This window comes from Ranitomeya variabilis, chromosome 2 (assembly GCF_051348905.1).
Source record: "Ranitomeya variabilis isolate aRanVar5 chromosome 2, aRanVar5.hap1, whole genome shotgun sequence".
In the NCBI taxonomy this organism is placed as follows: Eukaryota; Metazoa; Chordata; class Amphibia; order Anura; family Dendrobatidae; genus Ranitomeya; species Ranitomeya variabilis.
The window spans coordinates 796,244,456-796,271,105 of NC_135233.1; the positions used below are offsets into that span (position 1 = coordinate 796,244,456).

Genomic DNA, 26,650 nt, shown 5'->3' on the forward strand with positions numbered 1-26,650 from the left:
ACTTCTGCGCTGTATCCAGGAACAGTCTCTTAAAAAAGCTCTTTTCTTTGTAAAACCAGTAGGGGGGCACCTTTTAAGAAGGTGCAACTATTTACAGCAACAGTTTGTGAATCATTCACCGTCCATGATTCGGCAGTCTTTTTAAACAGTGATGAACTTGGTGCAAAACATAAAACAATAGGGATCCCGGGTAAACAAAGGGATCCCTTTAAGGACTAACCCTGGTCGGGTTTAAAGCAGCAAGGAAAACACACAGTTAACTATTTACAGTTTTGTTGTTCCAAGGCTTATCCTCATAGTAAGTTGCAAGACACCAGCCGGTAGCGAACACTTCCTGACCGGGGAAGCTCTGGTTCCCTGTTCTCGGCTGATGCGGTGTCAGTATCCGTGGTTCGTCTCTCACATGCGGCCAGGTCACCCGGTGTCTGGATTCGAATGTCAGCTTTGGTTGCAAGTTCAGTAGCAGCAATTACGCACACAGTAGTGATAGTGGTAGAATTTGTCAGGTCAGAGTTAGTCGTAGTCAGGACAGCAGGTGGCGCCACTGCAGGCTCGCATCGTTGGACGTTCCGAGCGCACCATACTTGCGCACTCCGATGGCGAGTGTAGGTCACCTGGTCTCCTTTACATAGTAGTGGATTGTCACAGCTGTTGGGGAACGGGGTCTTCACATTGTAGCTGGTAAAGAAGATTTCAGTCGGCAGTCCCGGTTCTTGTATGGAGCCCCAACCCCTTTTCGGGTGAAAGGCTAGTACAGTCCCCTGTTTTACCAAGTTTCTCTTGCCACGTTCAGTCTTTGAGTTTTGTACTTTCGGTGGGTCACTTTGTTCTGTCTCTTTTCGGTTTTTCCAATGTAGAATTAAGCATTGTTTATATTGTTCCCAGGTGAGCACAGCAATGCTGAGGCCCTCCTGCCTGGCCCCGTCTGGCCCAATCCTCGGGGTATCCCATTGGAAGATCACCCCCTCTGAGCTCACATCTAGCGGTTCTCCCATAGTTGTCGGTAACAGAGGCACCAGCCTCTCCATAGTGTCGGGGGTTACCACTACCAGCTCAGTGGAGAGGAATCGGTCATTGTCGGGACTGGGAGCAGTCGCTGGAGCAGGATCGGTCGGGAGAGCAGGGTCGCTTTCCATACCTGCGTCTGATGTGGTTCCATCGATGCCGATCGGTTCCACTGACGAGGACACTGGAGTCGGCAGCTGCCCGGACCGCGGTTCTTCCAAGGCGTCCCTCCCTTCGCATCTGCTGGCTCCATGTTCAGGATAGGTTGACTCGGCTCCCCCGCCTGCGGCTCCAAGAGGTCCGGATCCTCCAGCTGTGGCGGGTTCGGATCTGCCTCCGGTTGGTGGGGAGAGCCCGGGATCACTTCGTCATCGTTCAGGTACTCGCTGATCACCCTCGCTGTTTCGCAGTCGGCAGCTGCACATGCATGAGGCTCCGCCATTTTCCCAGGGCGGAGCTCCTTCTTGTCTTGGTTCCCGCCGTTGCAAATCAGGGCGCAGTTCTCCTCTGCTTCGGGGCAGGTCGTCATCTTGCAGCAATAATCGGAGGGGGCGGTCGCCACTTTTGGTGCCACTTTGATAGTCTCCTCCCATGGCACGCCCTTCTTCTTCTTCTGCGCTCCTCGTGGCGCTGTAATGGCGGCGATTTTGGCGGGAACTTTTGGCGGCAAATAGCAATACACAGTCTTTGCAATAAATCATGGTTCAAGCACAATTCAGTCACAGTTCCAAGGCACACATGACCTGATTCCTCAGGCTTAAGTAGATCCTGTTCGTGACGCCAAGTTGGAGCGGCCCCCAGACACAGGACAGCGGGGTACTTGGATCCGGGTCTCTCGGTTCTGAGGATGTCACGGTGGCCCGACCCGGTCCGTGGTCCTGCTAAGGGGTGCCCAATAAAAGGTGTAGGTGGTGGTGTAGGTCGCAGTAAATAATGAGGACACAGGGTTGCAGTCTCTTTACCTCTTTACTGAAGGCTTCGGCATCCGCAATCCAGAGCACTGCTAACAGGGCTGGCTGAGACCGGCCGGTCTGAAGGCACATCCAGAGTTCCCTTTGCAGGTGGAAATCAGTGCCTACCTACTAGCGCCTGGGTGTTGTAGTACCTCCCTGCTGAGCACCACGGGATAGTCCTCACAACTGTCGTGTATGTTTCTGTTCTTTCTCTCCGTCCCCCAGATGATATGGATAGGATGCACCCGTATGACGGGGTAGGCCTGGAGTTATTTTATAGGGACCCTAGAGAGGCCCCTCTGTTGTGGATTCTGTTTGTGGGCTCCCTCTGGTGGTTACTGCTGGTACTGGGTGACTTTGGTGGGTTGCGGCCTTTGGTTTCCACCTGTCCATCAGTGGCTGGGTGTTTCCTATTTTACCTGGCCTTTCTGTCATTTCCCTTGCCGGCTATCAATGTATTCAGATGTGCTCTGTTTGGTTCCTGCCTACCTGCTCCCAGATCTTTCAGGATAAGCTAAGTGCTGATTTTCAGTTGTTTGGTTTTTTGTCCAGCTTGCTTATTATGTCTCTATGCTAGCTGGTAGCTCTAGTGGACTGAGGTTCTCCCCATGTGCCATGAGTTGGCACATGGGTTCTTGTAATCTCAGGATGGTTTTTTTGATTAGGGTTTTTTGCTGACCGCTCAGTCCCCTTTTGTATCGTTCTGCTTTCTAGTTTACAGCGGGCCTCAATTTGCTAAAACTATATATATCATCTCTATGTGTGTGCCTTCCTCTCATTTCACCGTCAATACATGTGGGGGGCAACTATATCTTTTGGGGTTCATTCCGCTGGAGGCAAGTGAGGTCTTTATTTTCTCTGCAGTGCTAGTTAGCTCTTAGGCTGGTGCGTGGCGTCTAGAACCAACGTAGGCACGCTCCCTGGCTATCTCTAGTTGCGTTTGTCAGGCGTAGGGCAGCGGTCAGCCCAGGTTCCATCACCCTAGAGCTCGTCCGTAATATATTTGTACTTTGCTTGTCCTGTGCTATCCCTAGCCATTGGGATTCATGACAGTATATCCGGCCCACAAAGTGTTAATTGTTTGGGCTGAAGCAGGAGAAAGAGAAGTGTTTAAGGGAATTTTTTTTTTTTTTTTTTTTTTTCCCTTCAGAGTTTTGCTGCCTAGCCCTTAATTGCTGTCTAGCTGCTTCTTACCTCCTCTTAACCCTTGAATGGCTCTGATCTTAGCTGTTTAACATGGATGTCCAGAGTTTGGCTTCCAGCCTGAGTAATCTCGCGGCAAAAGTTCAAAACATACAGGATTTTGTTGTTCACACTCCCATGTCTGAACCTAGAATTCCTATTCCAGAGTTCTTTTCTGGAGATAGATCTACCTTCCTGAATTTCAGGAACAATTGTAAATTGTTTCTTTCTTTAAAATCTCGCTCCTCTGGAGACCCTGCTCAACAGGTCAAGATTGTAATATCTTTCCTGCGGGGCGACCCTCAGAATTGGGCATTTGCATTGGCACCAGGGGATCCTGCATTGCTCAGTGTGGATGCGTTTTTTCTGGCATTGGGATTGCTCTATGAGGAACCTAACCTGGAGATTCAGGCTGAAAAGGCTTTATTAGCCCTCTCTCAGGGGCATGATGAAGCGGAGATATATTGTCAGAAGTTTCGGAAATGGTCGGTGCTTACTCAGTGGAATGAGTGCGCCCTGGCTGCAAACTTCAGAAATGGTCTTTCTGAGGCCATTAAGGATGTTATGGTGGGGTTCCCTACGCCTACAGGTCTGAATGAGTCTATGGCTATGGCCATTCAGATTGATCGGCGTTTACGGGAGCGCAAACCCGTGCACCAGTTGGCGGTGTCTTCTGAACAGGCACCGGAGACTATGCAATGTGATAGAATTCAGTCCAGAAGTGAACGGCAAAATTATAGGCGGAAAAATGGATTGTGTTTCTATTGTGGTGATTCAGCTCATGTTATATCAGCATGCTCTAAACGCACAAAAAGGGTTGATAAATCTTTTGCCATTGGTACTCTGCAGCCTAAGTTCATTTTGTCTGTGACTATGATTTTTTCACTGTCTTCCATTTCCGTCGATGCCTATGTGGATTCGGGCGCTGCCCTGAGTCTTATGGATTGGTCATTTGCTAAACGCTGCGGTTTTAGTCTGGAACCTCTGGAAGTTCCTATTTCTCTGAAGGGAATTGACTCTACACCATTGGCTATGAATAAACCGCAGTATTGGACACAAGTGACCATGCGCATGACTCCCGTTCATCAGGAGGTGATTCGCTTCCTTGTACTTTATAATTTACATGATGTACTAGTGCTTGGTCTGCCATGGTTACAAACTCATAATCCTGTCCTGGACTGGAAAACAATGTCTGTGTTAAGCTGGGGATGTCAGGGGGTTCATGATGATGCACCTCCGATTTCAATCGCTTCATCTACTCCTTCTGAGATCCCTGCGTTTTTGTCTGACTATAGGGATGTTTTTGAGGAGCCTAAGCTCAATTCGCTCCCTCCGCATAGAGATTGTGACTGTGCTATAGAATTGATTCCTGGCAGTAAGTTCCCTAAGGGTCGTTTATTTAATCTGTCACTGCCAGAGCATACTGCTATGCGGAATTATATTAAGGAGTCCTTGGAAAAGGGACATATTCGTCCATCTTCGTCCCCTCTGGGAGCAGGTTTTTTTTTTGTGGCAAAAAAAGATGGTTCCCTGAGGCCTTGTATAGATTATCGCCTTCTGAATAAGATTACAGTCAAGTATCAGTATCCATTGCCATTATTGACTGATTTGTTTGCTCGCATTAAGGGGGCTAGGTGGTTCACTAAGATAGATCTTCGCGGTGCGTATAATCTGGTGCGGATAAAACAGGGTGATGAGTGGAAAACCGCATTTAATACGCCTGAGGGCCATTTTGAGTATTTGGTAATGCCTTTTGGACTCTCCAATGCTCCGTCAGTCTTTCAGTCCTTTATGCACAATATTTTCCGTGAATATCTGGATAAGTTTATGATTGTGTATTTGGATGATATTTTGGTGTTTTCTGATGACTGGGAGTCTCATGTTCTACAGGTCAGGAAGGTGTTTCAGGTTCTGCGGGCCAATTCTCTGTTTGTGAAGGGCTCAAAGTGTCTCTTCGGAGTCCAGAAGATTTCTTTTTTGGGGTACATTTTTTCTCCTTCTACTATTGAGATGGATCCCGTCAAGGTTCAGGCGATTTGTGACTGGACACAACCTACATCTGTTAAGAGCCTTCAGAAGTTCTTGGGGTTTGCTAATTTTTATCGTCGGTTCATTGCTAATTTTTCCAGTATTGTTAAACCTTTGACTGATTTGACTAAAAAGGGTGCTGATGTTGCTGATTGGTCTCCTGCGGCCGTGGAGGCCTTTCAGGAACTTAAGCGCCGGTTTTCTTCTGCTCCTGTGTTGTGTCAACCAGATGTTTCACTTCCTTTTCAGGTTGAGGTTGATGCTTCCGAGATTGGAGCGGGGGCGGTTTTGTCACAGAGAAGTTCTAATGGCTCGGTGATGAAGCCATGTGCATTCTTCTCTAGAAAATTCTCGCCCGCCGAGCGCAATTATGATGTGGGTAATCGGGAGCTTTTGGCCATGAAGTGGGCATTTGAGGAGTGGCGTCATTGGCTTGAGGGTGCTAAACATCGTGTGGTGGTCTTGACTGATCACAAGAATCTCATTTACCTTGAGTCTGCCAGGCGTTTGAATCCTAGACAGGCTCGTTGGTCGTTGTTTTTTTCTCGTTTCAATTTCGTGGTTTCATACCTGCCAGGTTCAAAGAATGTGAAGGCAGATGCTCTTTCAAGGAGTTTTGTGCCTGACTCTCCTGGAGACTCTGGGCCTACTGGTATCCTTAGGGATGGGGTAATATTGTCCGCCGTATCCCCAGACTTGTGACGTGCATTGCAGGAGTTTCAGGTGGATAAACCGGATCGTTGTCCACCAGAAAGACTGTTTGTTCCGGATGATTGGACCAGTAGAGTCATCTCCGAGGTCCATTCTTCTGTGTTGGCTGGTCATCCTGGAATATTTGGTACTAGAGACTTGGTGGCCAGGTCTTTTTGGTGGCCTTCCTTGTCTAGGGATGTGCGTACCTTTGTGCAGTCTTGTGAAGTGTGTGCTCGAGCTAAGCCTTGTTGTTCTTGGGCCAGTGGGTTGTTGTTATCCTTGCCCATCCCGAAGAGGCCTTGGACGCACATTTCCATGGATTTTATTTCTGATCTCCCGGTTTCACAGAAAATGTCCGTTATCTGGGTTGTGTGTGACCGCTTTTCTAAGATGGTTCATTTGGTGCCCTTGCCTAAGTTGCCTTCCTCCTCTGAGTTGGTCCCTTTATTTTTTCAGAACGTGGTTCGTTTGCATGGGATTCCGGAGAATATCGTTTCTGACAGGGGATCCCAGTTTGTGTCTAGATTTTGGCGGACGTTTTGTGCTAAGATGGGCATTGATTTGTCTTTCTCGTCTGCATTCCATCCTCAGACGAATGGCCAGACGGAGCGAACTAATCAGACCTTGGAAACTTATTTGAGGTGTTTTGTTTCTGCTGATCAAGATGACTGGGTTGCTTTTTTGCCACTGGCCGAATTTGCTCTTAATAATCGGGCTAGTTCGGCCACGTTGGTCTCTCCTTTTTTTTTGTAATTCGGGGTTTCATCCTCGTTTTTCCTCTGGTCAGGTGGAACCTTCGGATTGTCCTGGAGTGGACGTGGTGGTGGACAGACTACATCAGATTTGGAATCAGGTGGTGGACAATTTGAAGTTATCTCAGGAGAAGACTCAGCAGTTTGCTAATCGCCGTCGCCGCGTGGGTCCCCGACTTCTTGTTGGGGATTTGGTGTGGTTGTCTTCTCGTTTTGTCCCTATGAAGGTCTCTTCTCCTAAGTTCAAGCCTCGGTTCATCGGTCCTTATAGGATCTCGGAGATTCTTAACCCTGTATCTTTTCGTTTGGATCTCCCAGCATCGTTTGCTATTCATAATGTGTTCCATCGGTCGTTGTTGCGGAGGTATGAGGTGCCCGTTGTTCCTTCGGTTGAGCCTCCTGCTCCGGTGCTGGTGGAGGGAGAATTGGAGTATGTTGTTGAGAAGATCTTGGATTCTCGTGTTTCCAGACGCAAACTCCAGTATTTGGTTAAGTGGAAGGGTTATGGTCAGGAGGATAATTCCTGGGTGGTCTCCTCCGATGTTCATGCGACTGATTTGGTCTGCGCCTTCCATAGAGCTCACCCTGATCGCCCTGGGGGTTCTCGTGAGGGTTCGGTGACCCCTCCTCAAGGGGGGGGTACTGTTGTGGATTCTGTTTGTGGGCTCCCTCTGGTGGTTACTGCTGGTACTGGGTGACTTTGGTGGGTTGCGGCCTTTGGTTTCCACCTGTCCATCAGTGGCTGGGTGTTTCCTATTTTACCTGGCCTTTCTGTCATTTCCCTTGCCGGCTATCAATGTATTCAGATGTGCTCTGTTTGGTTCCTGCCTACCTGCTCCCAGATCTTTCAGGATAAGCTAAGTGCTGATTTTCAGTTGTTTGGTTTTTTGTCCAGCTTGCTTATTATGTCTCTATGCTAGCTGGTAGCTCTAGTGGACTGAGGTTCTCCCCATGTGCCATGAGTTGGCACATGGGTTCTTGTAATCTCAGGATGGTTTTTTTGATTAGGGTTTTTTGCTGACCGCTCAGTCCCCTTTTGTATCGTTCTGCTTTCTAGTTTACAGCGGGCCTCAATTTGCTAAAACTATATATATCATCTCTATGTGTGTGCCTTCCTCTCATTTCACCGTCAATACATGTGGGGGGCAACTATATCTTTTGGGGTTCATTCCGCTGGAGGCAAGTGAGGTCTTTATTTTCTCTGCAGTGCTAGTTAGCTCTTAGGCTGGTGCGTGGCGTCTAGAACCAACGTAGGCACGCTCCCTGGCTATCTCTAGTTGCGTTTGTCAGGCGTAGGGCAGCGGTCAGCCCAGGTTCCATCACCCTAGAGCTCGTCCGTAATATATTTGTACTTTGCTTGTCCTGTGCTATCCCTAGCCATTGGGATTCATGACACCCCTCTCCCACAATTCCCTCCGTTGTCTTCATTAGGTGATTAAGGTGAGGCAGCCAACCTAAAATTAACTGCCCTGCCGTTGGTTTGAAGTAATGCGTAGAGCCTAATACTTCCTCGGCGTTCCGGCCACCGGCTACGTGCCTCAGTAGGATGTTGCCGATCTCGGGGCACGACTCCTACTGGTTCTTTCGCTTTTGTGCTGTGATCTCGTTTCTCACTTCTCCATAATATTCTTCGCTTCGTGTCCTTTCTTAAGATGCCGCCGCAATGAGGTGCAGGCGCGGCTCCGTAACGATCTGTCCTTTCGCTAGGCCTCTGTCAGGATCCCACCCTTGACAGGGACCCCCCTGGATCTTCCCAAGCAACGCTCTTCTCTCACTAGATGTTACCTGGGCAAAACCCAGTCAACTTCTCCTAACTTCCTATCCAACCCCCAGTTTTACCAGAGTGTGAGGAGTGGCCTAATACATAGAACCTTTTGCTCCCCCTGGTGGCCAGAGTGTGAAGTGTAATGTGTGACTGTGATACCTGGTCAGGTGAACTCCTTTATTGCCATCAGACGTACCATCACTCCTCTTATTGGCGGAGCGACAGTACTGCAATGACCAGGACTCTGGGTTGTTGCATTATTATGATTACCCATAAGTGGACCCGTAGAAGCGTCGGTATTGGTGTGAAACGGCCGTTGTCCTCTCCCCACTCACCTCTTCTGTCCTTCGTCTCCCCCGTGCCGTGAAGATGTGTTCACATTTGGCTCAATAAAGGAAAAGTCTTGATCACAGGTCCGGTGAGTGCTGCCGCGTTCTTTTCTACTTTCGCTACATGGTTCTTCCTTTATTTCCAACCTGAGCACCTCCCGAGAATGCCGGGTTCCAGTATTGATTACTGAATGTACACCTGATCTCGCTTTTGGGCTGTGCTGCCACACTTTTTTCTTTGTTTTGGATTATTATGATTACCCCTACTACATATTGGGATAGGATTTTGGAATTGGGAATGCCCCTTTAAATGTTTACATTAATAAATAGGAAAAGGGTTCTTTACAGTTAGAGTAGTCAGAGTGTCGAATGCCCTACCACAAGAGGTAGTAATGACAGACACTTTAAAGGGAACCTGTGACCCCCAAAATCGAAGGTGAGGTAAGCCCACCAGCATCAGGGACTTATCTACAGAATTCTGTAATGCTGTAGATAAGCCCCCAATGTATCCTGAAAGATGAGAAAAAGAGGTTAGATTATACTCACCTGGGCAGGCGGTCCGATCCGATGGGCGTCGCGGTCCGGTCCGGGGCCTCCCATCTTCATAGATGACGTCGCTCTCCTTGTCTTCACACTGCGGCTCCAGCGCAGGCGTACTTTATCTGTCCTGTTGAGGGAGAGCAAAGTACTGCAGTGCGCAGGTGCTGGGCCTCTCTGACCTTTCCCGGCGCCTGTGCACTGCAGTACTTTGCTCTCCCTCAACAGGACAGATAAAGTACGCCTGCGCCGGAGCCGCGGCAGGAAGACAAGAAGAGGACGTCATCGTAAGAAGATGGGAGGCCCCGGACCGCAATGCCCATTGGACCGGACTGCAGCGGGACCGCCCCTGGGTGAGTATAATCTAACCTCTTTTTCTCATCTTTCAAGATACATCGGGGGCTTATCTACAGCATTCCAGAAGGCTGTAGATAAGCCCCTGATGCCGGTGGGCTTAGCTCACCTTCGATTTTGGGGGTGACAGGTTCCCTTTAACAGCTTATTTTTTTTAAAAAGGACTGGATGCTTTCCTCAGCAGAAATGGCATTGTAAGATATAGATAATTTAGTAAAAAAAATAATGTATAATTGTTGGGGAAAGGTTGAACTTGATTAACTGGAGACTTTTCACATGCTCCGCCAATTCTTTGGAATGCACTACCCAGGTTAAAACGATTAATCCCCAATCCCCACAGTTTTAAACGTGCTCTAAAAACGCATATGTTCAGACTGGCCTACCGCCTCAACGCATTAACCTAACTATCCCTGTGTGGCCCATTCAAAAAGCTTCAACCATAATCAGGTTCCTCGCATCATGTTCTCATACACTTTATACAGTTAATAGCCCTCTGTGTCTGTACTGCTACATATTTAGGCAGTTAACTGGTTCATGCAGCTTTCCTTCAACACCCGAGCCTTAAGGTACCTTCACACTAAACGATATTGCTAGCGATCCGTGACGTTGCAGCGTCCTGGCTAGCGATATCGTTTAGTTTGACACGCAGCAGCGATCAGGATCCTGCTGTGATATCGCTGGTCGTTGAACAAAGTTCAGAACTTTATTTGGTCGTCAGACCGGCGTGTATCGTCGTGTTTGACACCAAAAGCAACGATACCAGTGATGTTTTACACTGGTAACCAGGGTAAACATCGGGTTACTAAGTGCAGGGCCGCGCTTAGTAACCCGATGTTTACCCTGGTTACCAGTGTAAAATGTAAAAAAAACAAACTACATACTCACCTTCGCGTCCCCCGGCGTCCGCTTCCCACACTGACTGAGCACCGTAAAGTGAAAGTGAAAGTACAGCACAGCGGTGACGTCACCGCTCTGCTGTTAGGGCCGGCGCTCAGTCAGTGCAGGAAGCGGACGCCGGGGGACGCGAATGTAAGTATGTAGTGTTTTTTTTTTTTACATTTTACGCTGGTAACCAGGGTAAACATCGGGTTACTAAGTGCTTAGTAACCCGATGTTTACCCTGGTTACCCGGGGACCTCGGCATCGTTGGTCGCTGGAGAGCGGTCTGTGTGACAGCTCTCCAGCGATCAAACAGCGACGCTGCAGCGATCGGCATCGTTGTCGCTATCGCTGTAGCGTCGCTTAATGTGAAGGTACCTTTACACTATGGCTGGTCCGAACAACGAAAGCAATTGTTACCATCCACATCTCGTGTCTCCCCTTTTTCCTCATAGTTTGTAAGCTTGCGAGTAGGGCCCTCATTCCTCTTGGTATCTGTTTTGATCTGTGTTTATTGTTACGCTGTAATATCTATTGTCTGTACAAGTCCCCTCTGTAATGTAAAGTGCTGCGGAATATGTTGGCGCTATATAAATAAAATTATTATTACTATTATTATTCAAATGGAATACCAAATATTGGGACAAAAAAGACACAATGAAGCTAGCAGCAGGTATAACCCCCAAAGGTAAAGGCACATATAGATATAAGGTTACTTGTAACTAATGATTGCATTTATAATAAATATCAAGCCACATATCTAATTAGATCCCTAATGCCAAACCATTATGATAATGGATAGAAATGATGTCCAAAAAGAGGAGCAAAGAATTCATCAATACCATGTCACTTATAAATATATATAACTGTAACAGGTGAAAAAAAGTGGCAGTCTATATATCAAAAGCTTAATTGCAATTGGACATCATAAAAATACATTGAAATTAAATCAATCCCTAATCATCAACATCAGAAGGCTGCTACAAATACAAATCAATCATTACCTGCAGTCATGATGGATAGGGGAGAAGTAACCTGCTGAAACACACCTCGACGTGCATTTCACCACCTCTGCAGCTTTGTCAGGAGGTAGTGTAGTAGTTTACTATAAGTGTCCTTAAATAGTAGTGTGCTAATGAATAAATTGCCATGTATAGTGGCGCACGACCGCCATGATGCGGCATCATAGAGGAGAGGGCACTCAGTGCGCACGTCACCCAATCACATGCCCCGGTCAGGTAACCAGGGCGACACGTCGCAACTACAGAGCACCTCCCCACCCAAACACTGAAGCGCATGCACGTTGCATGCACCCATGCACCGGCAACGAACAGGTAAACAGCATACAGTAATGAATGGAACTCGTACAACAAATAGACATAGGTTACCACCCCCATTACACCATAATTGGAACCATTATAGCAAGTATATCATCAATAGTGATCAAATACATACTCTGTACCGGACTGAATATATTTTTATATTAAAACAATAGCTGCAACCATCCCAATAAAAACATTCAGATGATATCAAAAGAAGACCACAAAAGAAAAAAATAAAAATAAAAATGATAATATGTGTATATGAGGATAATACATCCATTTTAAATATAATATTGTAAATTACAAAAGCAAATATTAAACTTAAAACAACAACTGTGCATGGAATGCCCGTATATAGTCTAAATATATAGATAAAAGTGAAGTGAAAAATGTGCATATGAATAAAAATATCCATTATATCATAAAATCACAAAGAATCAACATTAAATAAACATAAATTTTACTATATTGATATATACAGTGTGTCCGTAAAGTCATGATGCACTTTTGACCAGTCACTGGAAAGCAAGAAAAAAGATAGAAATGTGAAATCTACTCCAAATAAAAGAAAAACTCTCCCAGTTTCATACCTATTCAGTGCAGTTTGATGTGGGCTCCATTTGTTGTCCTACACACATCCAAACGATAGCATAAGCTTGTGGTTGCATGATGTCACAGATCTGGCAGTGTATTATTCAGTTTAACAGGGGTTAATCTGACTGGGGGCTCAGCAACAGCTTAAATGAGTTTGTGTTGTTTGATTGGTTCTTCTTACAGTATCTCTCCTCATGAACAGGTCTGATATGATTGTTCCAGAGAAAGGGCACCAAAATGTAAACTACAAAAGTGCACCATGACTTTACAGACACACTGTATATCTAAGTGAAGAAAGTGTGATACAGTAATAACAAATCACTATAAAATGCATAATACATCTCTATAAACATAATAGTGGCCTTGAATATCTTCCCAATGTTGACTCATCAACAGATGAGCAGCACAGCAAAGCATCAGTTCCACATAGGATCAATATTGATATTCTATGAGGAATCTTTTTGTTCTTTATATCTGTATGGGCTCCTGCAGACGTCCATGTATCTTGGTTCAGTCACGGACTATATATTTGTAGGAGGCTGTCATGCTCGGGTTGAGAGTCCCACCATTATTCAGTGAATAGCGGCAATCACAAAAAAAGTGTTCTAGCTGTTTCAATCATTTCTTTCTCTTCTGACATGATACACATGTCAGAGGAGAGAGAAATGATGCCCCCCGAGACCCCTCAGTACCTCTGTGATTCCCTGGTCCCTCCTGAGCAGTCCCCTGGCCCATCGTCATCTTCCTGGGAAAAAAAAATGTTGGGCGCATGTGCAGTGCGCCCGCTGAGATCTGCCAGCTGGTACCCGGCAACAATAGAAATTTTTTTCTATTGGTTCATTTTGATCACCGTGATAGACCCTATCACGGTGATCAAAATAATAAAAAACATAGTAAATCAAACCCCCCTTTGTGACCCCCTTAGTTAGATAAAAAATATAAAATATATTTATTTATTTTTCCATTCTTCGCAGTTGGGGTTAGGATTAGGGTTGGAGTTGGGATTAGGATTGTATTAGGGTTGTTGATGTGTTAGGTTTAGAATTGTGGGTTTAAAAAAAAAATTAAAAAAATGACGATATGACGGGTAATGTTGAGTGCAAGTGCTCACTATTCAAGTTTGCATCCGGTGCTCAGGTATGCACGGAATATCGCGGATCCCCGCATTTTTTTGGGGTGTCTAACAGCCGCAAAACATGCGGGGCAAGACTCTAGCATGTCACTCGAGCACCCGTGATATTTAGTGAATACCCAAGCACCCGATGCAAACTGGAGTAGCAAGCACTTGCGCTCAACACTAATGACAACATATTCAATATGACGATCTAATGTTATCAAAGTCTGTGTCGTACCTGCGTATTTGAAATACTCATTAAATACCTGGATAAAATACTTGAGGGGTGTGGTTTCCAAAATGGGGTCACTTGTGGGGAGTTTCCACTGTATAGGCACATCAGGGGCTTTACAAACGCGACATAGTGTCTGCTAATTATTCCAGCAAATTTTACATTCAAGAAGTCAAATAGCGCTCCTTCCCTTCTAAGCCCTGCCGTGCGCCCAAACAGTAGATTTCCACCACAAATAAGGTATCGGCGTACTCAGGAGAAATTGCACTACAAATTTTGTGGTCCATTTTCTCCTATTACCCTTGTAAAAATAAAAAAAATTGAGTATAAAGTAAATTTTTTGTGAAAAAAATTGAATATTGAAAGGGAATCTGTCACCCCCAAAATCGAAGATGAGCTGCGGCAACCGGCATCAGGGGCTTATGTACAGCATTCTGTAATGCTGTAGATAAGCGTCCGATGTAACCTGAAAGATGAAAAATTGAAAAATAAAGGTTAGATTATACTCACCCAGGGGCAGTCCCGGTTCGTTTCGGGTCCGATGGGCGTCACAGTCCAGTCCAGAGCCTCCTATCTTCATACGATCACGTCCTCTTTTTGTCTACTTGCCGTGGCTCTGGCACAGGCGTACTTTGCCCTGTTGAGGGCAGAGCAAAGTACTAAAAAAGAAAAGAATGTCCAGCTTCACCGAGTCCGTAAAAAAGAGTTTTCTTTATTCACAAACTTTAAACATGGAGGATACAGACTTCAGTACGAACCATATGGGTAAGAATCTCAACGCGTTTCTGGAGACTAAGCTCCCTTAATCATGACTAAGGGAGCTTAGTCTCCAGAAACCCATTGAGATTCTTACCCATATGGTTCGTGCTGAAGTCTGTATCCTCCATGTTTAAAGTTTGTGAATAAAGAAAACTCTTTTTTACGGACTCGGTGAAGCTGGACATTCTTTTCTTTTTTGGTGAATATGATGTGACAGCCGCCGGTTCCTGCTGCTCCCCCTCCCCGCCGACCCCTGGGACAATAACTCGTGTATAAGCTGAGGGGGGCGTTTTCAGCACAAAAAAATGTGCTGGAAATCTCGGCTTATACACGAGTATATTCGGTATTTTGTATAATATAACTCTCTGAATTAAGGACATAACAATTAAAAGTTTGAAAATTGTGAAATTTTTAACCATATTTGCAACATTTTTATTTTTTTACATATAAACGCGTCACATCAAAGAAATCTTACCACTATCATGAAGCACAATGTCACGAAAAAAACAATCTCAGAATCACCAAGATAAGTTGAAGTGTTCCAGAGTTACAACCACATAAAGTGACACTAGTCAGAATTGTAAAATTTGGCCTGGTCATTAAGGTCAAAATTGGCTCTGTCAATATGGGGTTAAGCTAGGAGTAATAAAAAAAGCAATAAATTATCATTAAAGGGCTATTCCCATCTCCAACGTCATATGTAATAATAATAATAATTATTATTATTATTTATTTATATAGCACCATTGATTCCATGGTGCTGTACTTGAGAAGAGGTTACATACAAGTTAGGGTACCGTCACACAGTGGCATTTTCATCGCTACGACGGCACGATTCGTGACGTTGCAGCGTCGTATGATTATCGCTCCAGCGTCGTATACTGCAGTCACACGTTGCAATACACGGCGCTGGAGCGATAATTTCATGACGTATTTGCGATGTAGAAGCCGTTGGTTACTGTGCGCACATCGTATACAACCTGTGTCACACGATGCAATCATGCCGCCACAGCGGGACACTAGACGATGAAAGAAAGTTTCAAACGATCTGCTACGACGTACGATTCTCAGCGGGGTTCCGGATCGCAGTAGCGTGTCAGACACAACGATATCGTAACGATATCGCTAGAACGTCACGAATCGTACCGTCGTAGCGATGAAAATGCCACTTTGTGACAGTACCCTTACAGATATCAGTTACAGTAAACAAACAATGACGGACTGATAGAGGGGCGAGGACCCTGCCCTTGCGGGCTTACATTCTACAGGATTATGGTGAAGGAGACAGTAGGTTGGGGGTTGCAGGAGCTCCGGTGTTGGTGAGGCGGTAGCTTCGGTAGTGGTGAGGAGGCAGCGGGGTCAGTGCAGGCTGTAGGCTTTCCTGAAGAGATGAGTTTTCAGGTTCCGTCTGAAGGATCCGACTGTGGTTGATAGTCGGACGTGTTGGGGCAGAGAGTTCCAGAGGATGGGGGATATTCGAGAGAAGTCTTGGAGGCGATTGGATGAGGAGCGAATAAGTGTGGAGGAGAGAAGGAGGTCTTGGGAGGACCGGAGATTACGTGAGGGAAGATATCGGGAGATTAGTTCAGAGATATATGGAGGAGACAGGTTATGGATGGCTTTGTAGGTCAGTATTAGTAATTTGAACTGGATACGCTGAGGGAATGGGAGCCAGTGAAGAGATTTGCAGAGGGGGGAAGCGGAGGAGTAGCGAGGAGAGAGATGAATTAGTCGGGCAGCAGAGTTAAGGATGGACTGGAGAGGTGCAAGGCTCTTAGCAGGGAGGCCACAGAAAAGGATGTTGCAGTAGTCAAGGCGGGAGATGATGAGGGCATGCACAAGCATTTTAGTAGATTGAGGGTTGAGGAAAGGACGGATTCTGGAGATATTTTTGAGCTGGAGGCAACAGGAGGTGGAAAGAGCTTGGATGTGCGGTTTGAAGGACAGGGCAGAGTTGAAGGTTACTCCGAGGCAGCGGACTTCCAGTACGGGGGAAAGCATGATGTCATTGATTGCGATAGATAGGTCAGGTAAGGAAGATTTGTGGGATGGAGGAAAGATGATGAGTTCAGATTTGTCCACATTGAGTTTGAGGAAGCGAGAGGAGAAGAAGGATATGGCTGATAGACACTCTGGGATTCTGGAGAGCAGAGAGGTGACATCTGGGCCAGAAAGGTAGATCTGAGTGTCTATCAGCATAGAGGTGGTACTGGAATCCATGGGACTATGAGTATTATGTGAGTATTTATGAGTAATATTAGCAAATACCTCCAATTGGAAATGTAGTATAGTTTTTCTGATTTGCAATGTCTCTTTCCTCATGCACAGGCACCGCAGGACCTTAGGTATCCAGAGTAACGACCACTAGGAATTAGCTGTGACTATATCAGCGGTTGTAACCATGGATACCTAAAGTCCTGCAATGCCTGCACATGAGGAAAGTAACATAGCGAATCAGGAAAACTGTACTACATTTCTAATTAGAGGTATTTGCTAATATTCTTATTATTACACCTACACCATACTGGGATAAGATCTTGGAGATGGGAATGCCCCTTTTAATACTGTTAACTAAGTGCCATGGCTAAAGATTGGTTCGTGTTCTCTTTAGGTTTTCTACCTAACTGCGTTGGCATTGCCTGGAGAACACAAACTGATTAGGAAGCTGATACTTGGCATAGACTTGTCGGAGAATAACGGCACGAGGCGTGAACGCTACTCGCGCCCGTGGTAGGCGATATGTACGCGAGCGATAAGGCGACTGCGCTCGGTTATATGAATAGTTGCTTGTAGTCTGGCAGTGAGCTCACTGGACAGTAATCTCAGGGAGACCACTGATAACTGCTTCACAACAGCAGCAAGAATGCTCCAGACTTCTCAGCTGTTGACAAGCCTGCCTGGCTGAGAACACCAGATATATATAGCGGCCGGCGGAGCTGCTCCACAGTCTGTAACAGAGCTGCACAGACCAAGGAGAGGAAACATTATCTCCGAGCCATACTGCCAAACCCCAACAGCACCCAGCAACAGGCCAAGGGAAAAGGCAAAGCCTCTCCTCCAGCTCCGAGTGGGAGGTTGTGACCTCCTCTCTGTGTGACTGGGACATCTGCCTACTACCAGTGAGTCCACACCAGTCCAGAGTGGGGCTCATTCTCCTGGTGGATGTTATCAATGCCAGAGCTTCACACATAATAGGACCCCCGCTTTGTGAGAAAAGTCCCCAGCAGCTGCGGCCGTGACCCCCACATCCACTGGTGCATCACTGATCAGACAGGTAAGGCAAGGGTGGTCTTCTGGAGTCATTAATATTGTATTGTAATTTATGTGTCCCATATTATTACTTGTGTGTAATGTGGGGGAAATGTAGAAATGAAAGTTACTTACAATTTAGGGGTTTGTATGTTATACGTAACAATCGGTGATTTATGCTATTTAGTTGCATAGTAAATTAAATTCTACAAACATATATTATGTAGACACAGATATGCCAGGAATGACATGTAATACGCTACAAATACAGTTTTAAGAAGCCAAATCAATGCATATAATTTTACAATTGCCTTTTTATGAGCAAGAATTGACACAATTTAGAGACAGGTATTGGTTTAATTATAATTTAAGGGCTCGTACATAGCACCCTTACCAGTGTTATTCTATGGGGCTGTGCACGTTCAATTTTTTTTATTTCGACCAAGTTGTCCGAGGAAAAAATTGCAGCATGCACAATTTGCCTCCGAGATTCGGATGTCACTCGCCCATTCAAGCCTATGGGTAGGTGAAAAAAAAATTGGGCGCACTCGGATGACATTCGAGCGCAGCCTGATATAATGGAGAAGGTGGAGAAACTTTTTTTTTCCATCGTATCCCACTGTGATCAAACTCAGATCAGAGTGAGATTAGCATAATTGGAACGATTTTCTCAGATGGAGAGAAATCAGTGGTGTGACCCTGATCAGAAACAGACTTACCTCCACAGGTGAGAGGTGCGGGGCGCTAGGAATGGTTGGAGCTCTGCTTTCTGTCAGTGAATTGAAACATTCTTGATTACATCCTGTGTGACCGAATAGCTGAGGGTTTGTTCTCACTTTATTCCATCCTCTGTCATCCAAACATGGACCCCAGACTGATGTGATTTATCTATAGCGATAAATTGTGGCTAATAATGACTAGAGCTTTATGCTCAGATTACTAATAGAGGATTGTCTACACTGCATCTATTGTAACAAACTCTGAACTTTATGAAGTTAAAGGGGTTTTCCAGTTTCAGAAAACCTTTATCCCCCGGCATCAGTTTGTTTTAAAAACTGAGCCTTTCTCACCCTTCGCTGGTCCAGGGTTTAGTCTCAGAAGCTGCATGCGGTGTCTGTTATTGTCTGCAGTGTTAACCTCACGTCGACAGCGCTGCAGCCAATATCAGGGCTAAATAGGTTTGAGCGGCTTTTGCTGTCAACTCGGGCCGAGCCACTGGGCTCACTTATTGGCTGCAGCGCTTTCAATGAGACAACAAGAGACACCAGGAGCAGCAACGGAGACTCAGTGATGGACCTGGGGAGGGTGATTAAAGCTTAATTGTAAAAAAAATGCCGGGAATAGATGTTTTCCAGAAAACACTTTTAATTGGTTGTTTCGCGTCGGACATTGATTGTTTCCAAAATTATTGGTTGGGTACTCAATTTTGGAACCTTTTGCTCTTTTAACTTATTTATAAACTTATGAAACATTTAGGGGCTCACTGGTAGGTGGACACATAATTACGCAGTGTACTTCTCTATAAATTAAGCCAACCGTACATATTAGGTGGTTGGCAGCTGACAGCCTTCTCAGCTATGTCTCCTTACCTCAGCTGAGCGCTCGTGTGTCCTCTATGAGAAAGCCACTGACAGTCATCTCTGCCAGTGGCCACTGCTGAACAATCCAATTGTCAGATTGAAATCGGACATGTCTGACTGACATCCTCCCAATCAGTCAGCCGGCTGCCCCATAGACTTTAGAGTGTCAGCCGAACCTATCCATATCTGCGTTTTGCCAACATTAGTATAATTTGTATGGGGGTGTTAGTGTTTACTCCTGTGTACGGTTACTAAGAAATAGATAAATGAGACCATGGGAAAGATACAGTATATCACTGCAGAGTGAAAATCTGGGTTAAGGCTCTTCCAGGCAGTTGCTTCATCTTCCTATTGACTTACTGTAAAGTAGGAAGTGGTTTCCAGGGTACAATTACCAGAGAACGGGCTACTTCAGGCCACGATGACCTTTCATCTGGCCCCTGGGCAGATTCCCGGGGACCGCACTGCTTGGGCCGGCAGCTGTATATTGACAGCCGCCGGCCTAATAATTTCTTCTTGCTCTGTGAGCAGGAGCACACAGTGTTCACTACTGAATGCTGATGAGTGGGCAATGAAAGACCAGTGTTAGCGGCAGGACCTATTTTGTGGGCGGAGCTAAGCGCGATTTGTACAACCCCCGAGGGACGGCATATATTCAATATCCAAATGGCCCTTGGCAGAAAAAAGATTCCCCACCCCTGGTCTACTCACTTCATTTAACCACTTGGCGTTTTTGAAAACCTGAAGCAGTTAAAAAACACTCAAAAGGCAGAATATATAAATATATATAAATAGTAAGTCATTTTTATATAGAAATGAACAAGGAGTTTCTTTTGAGTCTTTTCTGAACACTTTTTAGGTGGTTTTCATTATAGACACGCTAAAAATCCGCCAGAAAAAAAATATTGAACATACCCAAAGAGCCTGTGTTCGGCATAATACAAATAAAAAGGTGCCATTAAATATGAAACGCATCCGTAGGGCTCCATTCATACAGCGTAGTGCTGCTCAGTAGCTATGGCACGTTCCGGGAAGTGGTGTGCTCTACATCGGAATTACACACAGCTGCCAAGAAGCTGTATGCTAATTTACTGAAATGAGATAAATAAATGTGATCGTAAAAAAACTCCAGTTCCCCTGCTTGACCCTCAGCAGAAGTAGAGGACTCAGGAGGTATTATCTAGGGATTTCATTATCGATTTGGCATAAAAAAAGTTCACCATTTTGATGCATACTTGTTTTGTGGTAAATTTGTGACATTTTAGTATTCCTTTATACTTCTCTCATCATTTTTGAAAAGTGTGAAAAGTGGACGTATTCTGCGCATGGTTAGCCAAGCACATAAATCCTAAGCCAGATGTATGAAATGCGTTTGTTTGTTTTTTTAAAGGAAACCTGTCATGTCAGAAAACGTTATTGACCTGCAGATACGTGGTTAATCTGCAGGTAAATGGCGTTCCATGTGGTCGCCACACTGAAAGTCCAGCTAATGGTGGGAAATGATCTTCATTCCTCCCAGCAGACTCCAGCTTTCAGTCGTAAAGTTCAGTCACCAGTCAGTACTGACTGACAGCCGGCTCTGCACCAATGAACTGCTGAAAGACCACATTACATTCTCAAAGTCACAACTGACCTGGTATGAAAATATATTTAATAGAAATGTGAAAACTGTATCTGAAATGGTGTCATACTTCATATGATTGTGAGAACATATTTCCTTTGGTGTTCTGCAGATCTACCTTCTCGGCGTGCACTGACCAATGTCCCATTATGTAACGTGCACGTCGTGAGTAGAGTGAGGAGGCATTATCCAGTTCTAAGTACAGATACTGTAATTCATTTCTGCTTCCACATTCCAGACATTACCGCAGAAGAATCCTTATCATTCTGCTACAAGATCAGTGAAGAGGAAAAATTCTAGAGCAGGTGCCAAGAGATGTGTGTGCTAGCAAATACCACCAAACAGATGATGTGTTTTTCAGAATAGGGTCATTAATTATTAAATACCATCTATTGGTAAGATCACACTTGTGAAAAGCCTTTCATCTCTTATGAGGATGTTTTGACAGACGGATAAGTGTCTTCATGTAGAAAAAGACATTTATTATATTATCCCTTGCAAAACTTTGGGTTTGTCTAGACTGCTTTTAGATAAATAATTCTTTTAGCCAAAGTATCCAGTGCTTGAATTGTGGACATTTCTTAAATTATTTTGAGGGTAATTACAGAACGGTCCTCAAAAGTAGACCCACTTCTGTAGTGTCTACATGCCCTAATAGGACATGGAGAATGGGTTGCCTTAACGAGTCAACCTCTTTAAAGCATATTTCTCAACTCTTCCATTACATCCAGGAGAAGCCCTGAAGGAGTCGTACAGTCTCCCGAGTTTCCTTGAAACATAGAAATCAGCAATTACGTAAGGTTTCTGGTGTCCCAGGGATTCAAAGATCAAGGTGTAAAAGTGTGGGGGGAGGAGGTGGAATATATGTGGAGGGGCATGTTCTTTATCTGGTATGACCATGATGTAAAATGTCCCATGGTGCTCATTGCACACTATAAATCTAACTGGTTTCCAGATGCCAACCTTCAAAAGTTGGTAAAAATTATTTAAAGGGGATTTCTACTTTTAGGAAGGTGGACCCCAAATCCTCTAAAATAACAGACATAGCAGGTCTTTACCCTTCACAGGCCCAGCACCAGGTCCCCACCGCTGACAGACTGACAGAGTCTTGGTATCTTGGCGGCAGTGGTGATGCAGCCTGTCAATGTGATGTCACCATTGCAGTCAAAACAGCGAGACACATGCAGCAGCAGGAAGCCAGTGCTGGACCTGGAGAAGGGAGAGTACATGCTTTGTTGGTTATTTAAGGTATTTTAGTGCATATCGGGGTCCAATCTGGAACAAAGAAAATCCCTGTAAATTAATTAAGGTTTTATTTGCATATAAATGCTTTGTAGATTTAGTTGTCGGTAAAGCAGATTAAATGTGGGAGATTGTATAGATTGTTTTAAGATAGTTGTTTTACAATTGATTTCAGTGGGTAAATGGGTGTAAAGTGCTGCAGAGCGGTAGTCACAAATGAGCTTCTGTCCGCTTGTGCTCTAGCACTTTACAGACAATGGGTGTCCCAGTCCTAATGTGCTGTAGGGTGTGGGGTGCATCACTCTCACTTGTAGGCCTCCGCTCCCAAGAGCAACCACACACAATGCATGGGACATCAGGTTTTTTGAAACAGTAAAACTTTTACTAAACAGTCCAAGTTCATCAGATGGGTACAAGTGGGGTGGGGCACAGCATTGCAGACTTCGTTCCTCCTTAGTACAATTCCTCTTCTGCCACATGTTAATTCTGGACTACTCCCAAGCCCTCTGACTCCATCAGTCCCAGGGATTTGCTGTCCACTCTGGCAGTGCACTCAACATAACTCTATATCCACCAACCTTGTGATGTCAGAAGACCAGGCCTGCTCCATGGTTCCTGGCCCGAGCTCTAGGCTCCAGATGTCGTTGGAATGTCCATCAGGGATCTCCATTTGGCCGCCCATTGCCCTGAACGTTTGGCACATGCTGCCCCAAGCAACCCACCACCCCACCGGAACTTGAACCAACTCCTCACTTCACTGGCTGACACTGAATTCCCCTTCTTATCAGCACTAGTGCCCTCCCACTAGGCTAATCTTAACCGTAACCATTTCCTATCTAACATGCTAACTTGTTCTATATCTTATGCATAGTGCCCAACCATCCTGGATTCAGCGGAACTGTCCCAGCACATCGGGGCTTTTTGTTGTGAATTTGGATTCTGGGCTCCCCCGGTGGCTACTGGTGGAATTGAACTGGTGTCTTCATCTTCTCTGTTCACCTGTTCCCATCAAGATGTGGGAGTCGCTATATAACCTTGCTGCTTTGTTAGTTGCTTGCCGGTCAACAATGTTATCAGAAGCCTCTCTGTGCTTGTTCCTGCTCCTAGACAACTACTAGATAAGTTGGACTCTTGTCCATGTTTGTTTTTGCATTTTTGTTCCAGTTCACAGCTGTAGTTTCGTTACTGTGTCTGGAAAGCTCTTGTGAACAGGAATTGCCACTCTGGTGTTATGAGTTAATGCCAGAGTTTTAAAGTAATTTCTGGATGGTGTTTTGATAGGGTTTTTAGCTGACCATGAAAGTGTTCTTTCTGTCTTCTGCTATGTAGTAAGTGGACCTCAAATTTGCTAAACCTATTTTCATACTACGTTTTGTTATTTCATCTTAATTCACCGCCAATACATGTGGGGGGCCTCTGTCTCCTTTCGGGGTATTTCTCTAGAGGTGAGCTAGGACTTATTTTCCTCTGCTAGCATTATTTAGTCCTCCGGCTGGTGCTGGGCATCTAGAATCAACGTAGGCATGCTACCCGGCCACTGCTAGTTGTGTGTTAGGTTTAGTTCATGGTCAGCTCAGTTCCCATCTTCCAAGAGCTAGTTCCTATATATGCTGATGCTATGTTCTCTTGCCATTGAGATCATGACAGTTTGACCGGCCCGCAAAGTGTTAATTGTTTGGGCTGAAGCAGGAGATAGAGAAGTGTTTAAGGGAAATTTTTATTTTTTTTTTTTTTCCCCTTCAGAGTTTTGCTGTCTAGCCCTTAATTGCTGTCTAGCTGCTTCTTACCTCCTCTTAACCCTTGAATGGCTCTGTGTCCACCTGTTTGTAATGGATCTTCAGAGTGTAACTGCAGGTTTGAATAATCTCGCCACGAAGGTACAAAATTTGCAAGATTTTGTTTGTCATGCACCTGTATCTGAGCCGAGAATTCCTTTGCCGGAATTTTTCTCGGGGAATAGATCTGGGTTTCAGAATTTTCGAAATAATTGCAAATTATTTTTGTCCCTGAAATCTCGCTCTGCCGGAGACCCTGCACAGCAGGTCAGGATTGTGATTTCCTTGCTCCGGGGCGACCCTCAAGACTGGGCTTTTTCATTGACACCAGGGGATCCTGCGTTGCTCAATGTGGATGCGTTTTTTCTGGCCTTGGGGTTGCTTTATGACGAACCTCATTTGGAGCTTCAGGCAGAAAAAACTTTGATGTCCCTATCTCAGGGGCAAGATGAAGCGGAAATTTACTGCCAAAGATTCCGTAAATGGTCTGTGCTTACTCAGTGGAATGAGTGCGCCCTGGCGGCGACTTTCAGAGAGGGTCTCTCTGATGCCATTAAGGATGTTATGGTGGGGTTCCCTGTGCCTGCGGGTCTGAATGAGTCCATGACAATGGCTATTCAGATCGATAGGCGTTTGCGGGAGCGCAAACCAGTGCACCATCTGGCGGTGTCCACTGAGAAGTCGCCAGAGAGTATGCAGTGTGATAGAATTCTGTCCCGAAGCGAGCGGCAGAATTTTAGACGGAAAAATGGGTTGTGTTTCTATTGTGGTGATTCTACTCATGTTATATCAGCATGCTCTAAACGCACTAAAAAGCTTGGTAAATCTGTTTCCATTTGCACCTCACCGTCTAAGTTTATTCTATCTGTGACCCTGATTTGCTCTTTGTCATCTATTACCACGGACGCCTATGTCGACTCTGGCGCCGCTTTGAGTCTTATGGATTGGTCCTTTGCCAAACGCTGTGGGTATGATTTAGAGCCTTTGGAGACTCCTATTCCTCTGAAGGGGATTGACTCCACCCCATTGGCTAATAATAAACCACAATACTGGACACAAGTAACTATGCGTATCAATCCGGATCACCAGGAGATTATTCGATTTCTGGTGCTGTATAATCTACATGATGATTTGGTGCTAGGATTGCCTTGGCTGCAATCTCACAACCCAGTCCTCGACTGGAGAGCTATGTCTGTGTTGAGCTGGGGATGTAAGGGGGCTCATGGGGATGTACCTGTGGTTTCCATTTCATCATCTATTCCCTCTGAAATTCCTGAGTTCCTGTCTGACTATCGTGACGTCTTTGAAGAATCCAAGCTTGGTTCGTTACCTCCGCACCGAGAGTGCGATTGTGCCATAGATTTAATCCCGGGTAGTAAATACCCAAAGGGTCGTTTATTTAATCTGTCTGTGCCTGAACATGCTGCTATGCGAGAATATATAAAGGAGTCCTTGGAAAAGGGACATATTCGTCCATCGTCATCTCCCTTAGGAGCCGGTTTTTTCTTTGTGTCAAAAAAAGACGGCTCTTTGAGACCATGTATTGATTATCGGCTTTTGAATAAAATCACTGTTAAATATCAATACCCATTGCCGTTGCTGACTGATTTGTTTGCTCGCATAAAGGGGGCCAAGTGGTTCTCTAAGATTGACCTTCGTGGGGCGTATAATTTGGTGCGAATCAGGCAGGGGGATGAGTGGAAAACCGCATTTAATACGCCCGAGGGCCACTTTGAGTATTTAGTGATGCCTTTTGGTCTTTCAAATGCTCCGTCAGTTTTCCAGTCCTTTATGCATGATATTTTTCGCGATTATTTGGATAAATTTATGATTGTGTATCTGGATGATATTCTGATTTTTTCGGATGACTGGGACTCTCATGTCCAGCAAGTCAGGAGGGTTTTTCAGGTTTTGCGGTCTAATTCTTTGTGTGTGAAGGGTTCTAAGTGTGTTTTTGGGGTACAGAGGATTTCCTTTTTGGGATATATTTTTTCCCCCTCTTCCATTGAAATGGATCCTGTCAAGGTTCAAGCTATTTGTGATTGGACGCAGCCCTCTTCTCTTAAGAGTCTTCAGAAATTTTTGGGCTTTGCTAACTTTTATCGTCGATTTATTGCTGGTTTTTCGGATATTGCTAAGCCATTGACCGATTTGACTAAGAAGGGTGCTGATGTTGCTGATTGGTCCCCTGATGCTGTGGAGGCTTTTCGGGAGCTTAAGCGCCGTTTTTCCTCTGCCCCTGTGTTGCGTCAGCCTGATGTTGCTCTACCTTTTCAGGTTGAGGTCGACGCTTCTGAGATCGGAGCTGGGGCAGTGTTGTCGCAGAAAAGTTCTGACTGCTCCGTGATGAGGCCTTGTGCCTTCTTTTCCCGTAAATTTTCGCCCGCTGAGCGGAATTATGATGTTGGGAATCGGGAGCTTTTGGCCATGAAGTGGGCTTTTGAGGAGTGGCGCCATTGGCTTGAGGGGGCCAGACATCAGGTGGTGGTATTGACGGACCACAAAAATTTGATTTATCTTGAGACCGCCAGGCGCCTGAATCCTAGACAGGCGCGCTGGTCATTATTTTTCTCTCGGTTTAATTTTGTGGTGTCATACCTACCGGGTTCTAAGAATGTTAAGGCGGATGCCCTTTCTAGGAGTTTTGAGCCTGACTCGCCTGGTAACTCTGAGCCCACAGGTATC

The 26,650-nt window shown here is 45.4% G+C and overlaps 1 protein-coding gene across 4 annotated transcripts in view; it reads left to right on the plus strand.

The window, feature by feature from the left end:
- FILIP1 (filamin A interacting protein 1) overlaps window positions 1-26,650 on the plus strand; it is a 306,718-nt gene that overhangs the window by 53,715 nt on the left and 226,353 nt on the right. Inside the window, exon 1 of one of the 4 annotated variants that reach the window (XM_077289878.1) lies at window positions 17,464-17,772. The exons of the other annotated variants lie outside the window; for them this stretch is intronic. The gene's annotated coding sequence lies outside the window, so the exon portion shown is untranslated. Of the gene's footprint in view, window positions 1-17,463; window positions 17,773-26,650 lie in introns of those variants that run through there. 4 annotated transcript variants of the gene reach the window in all.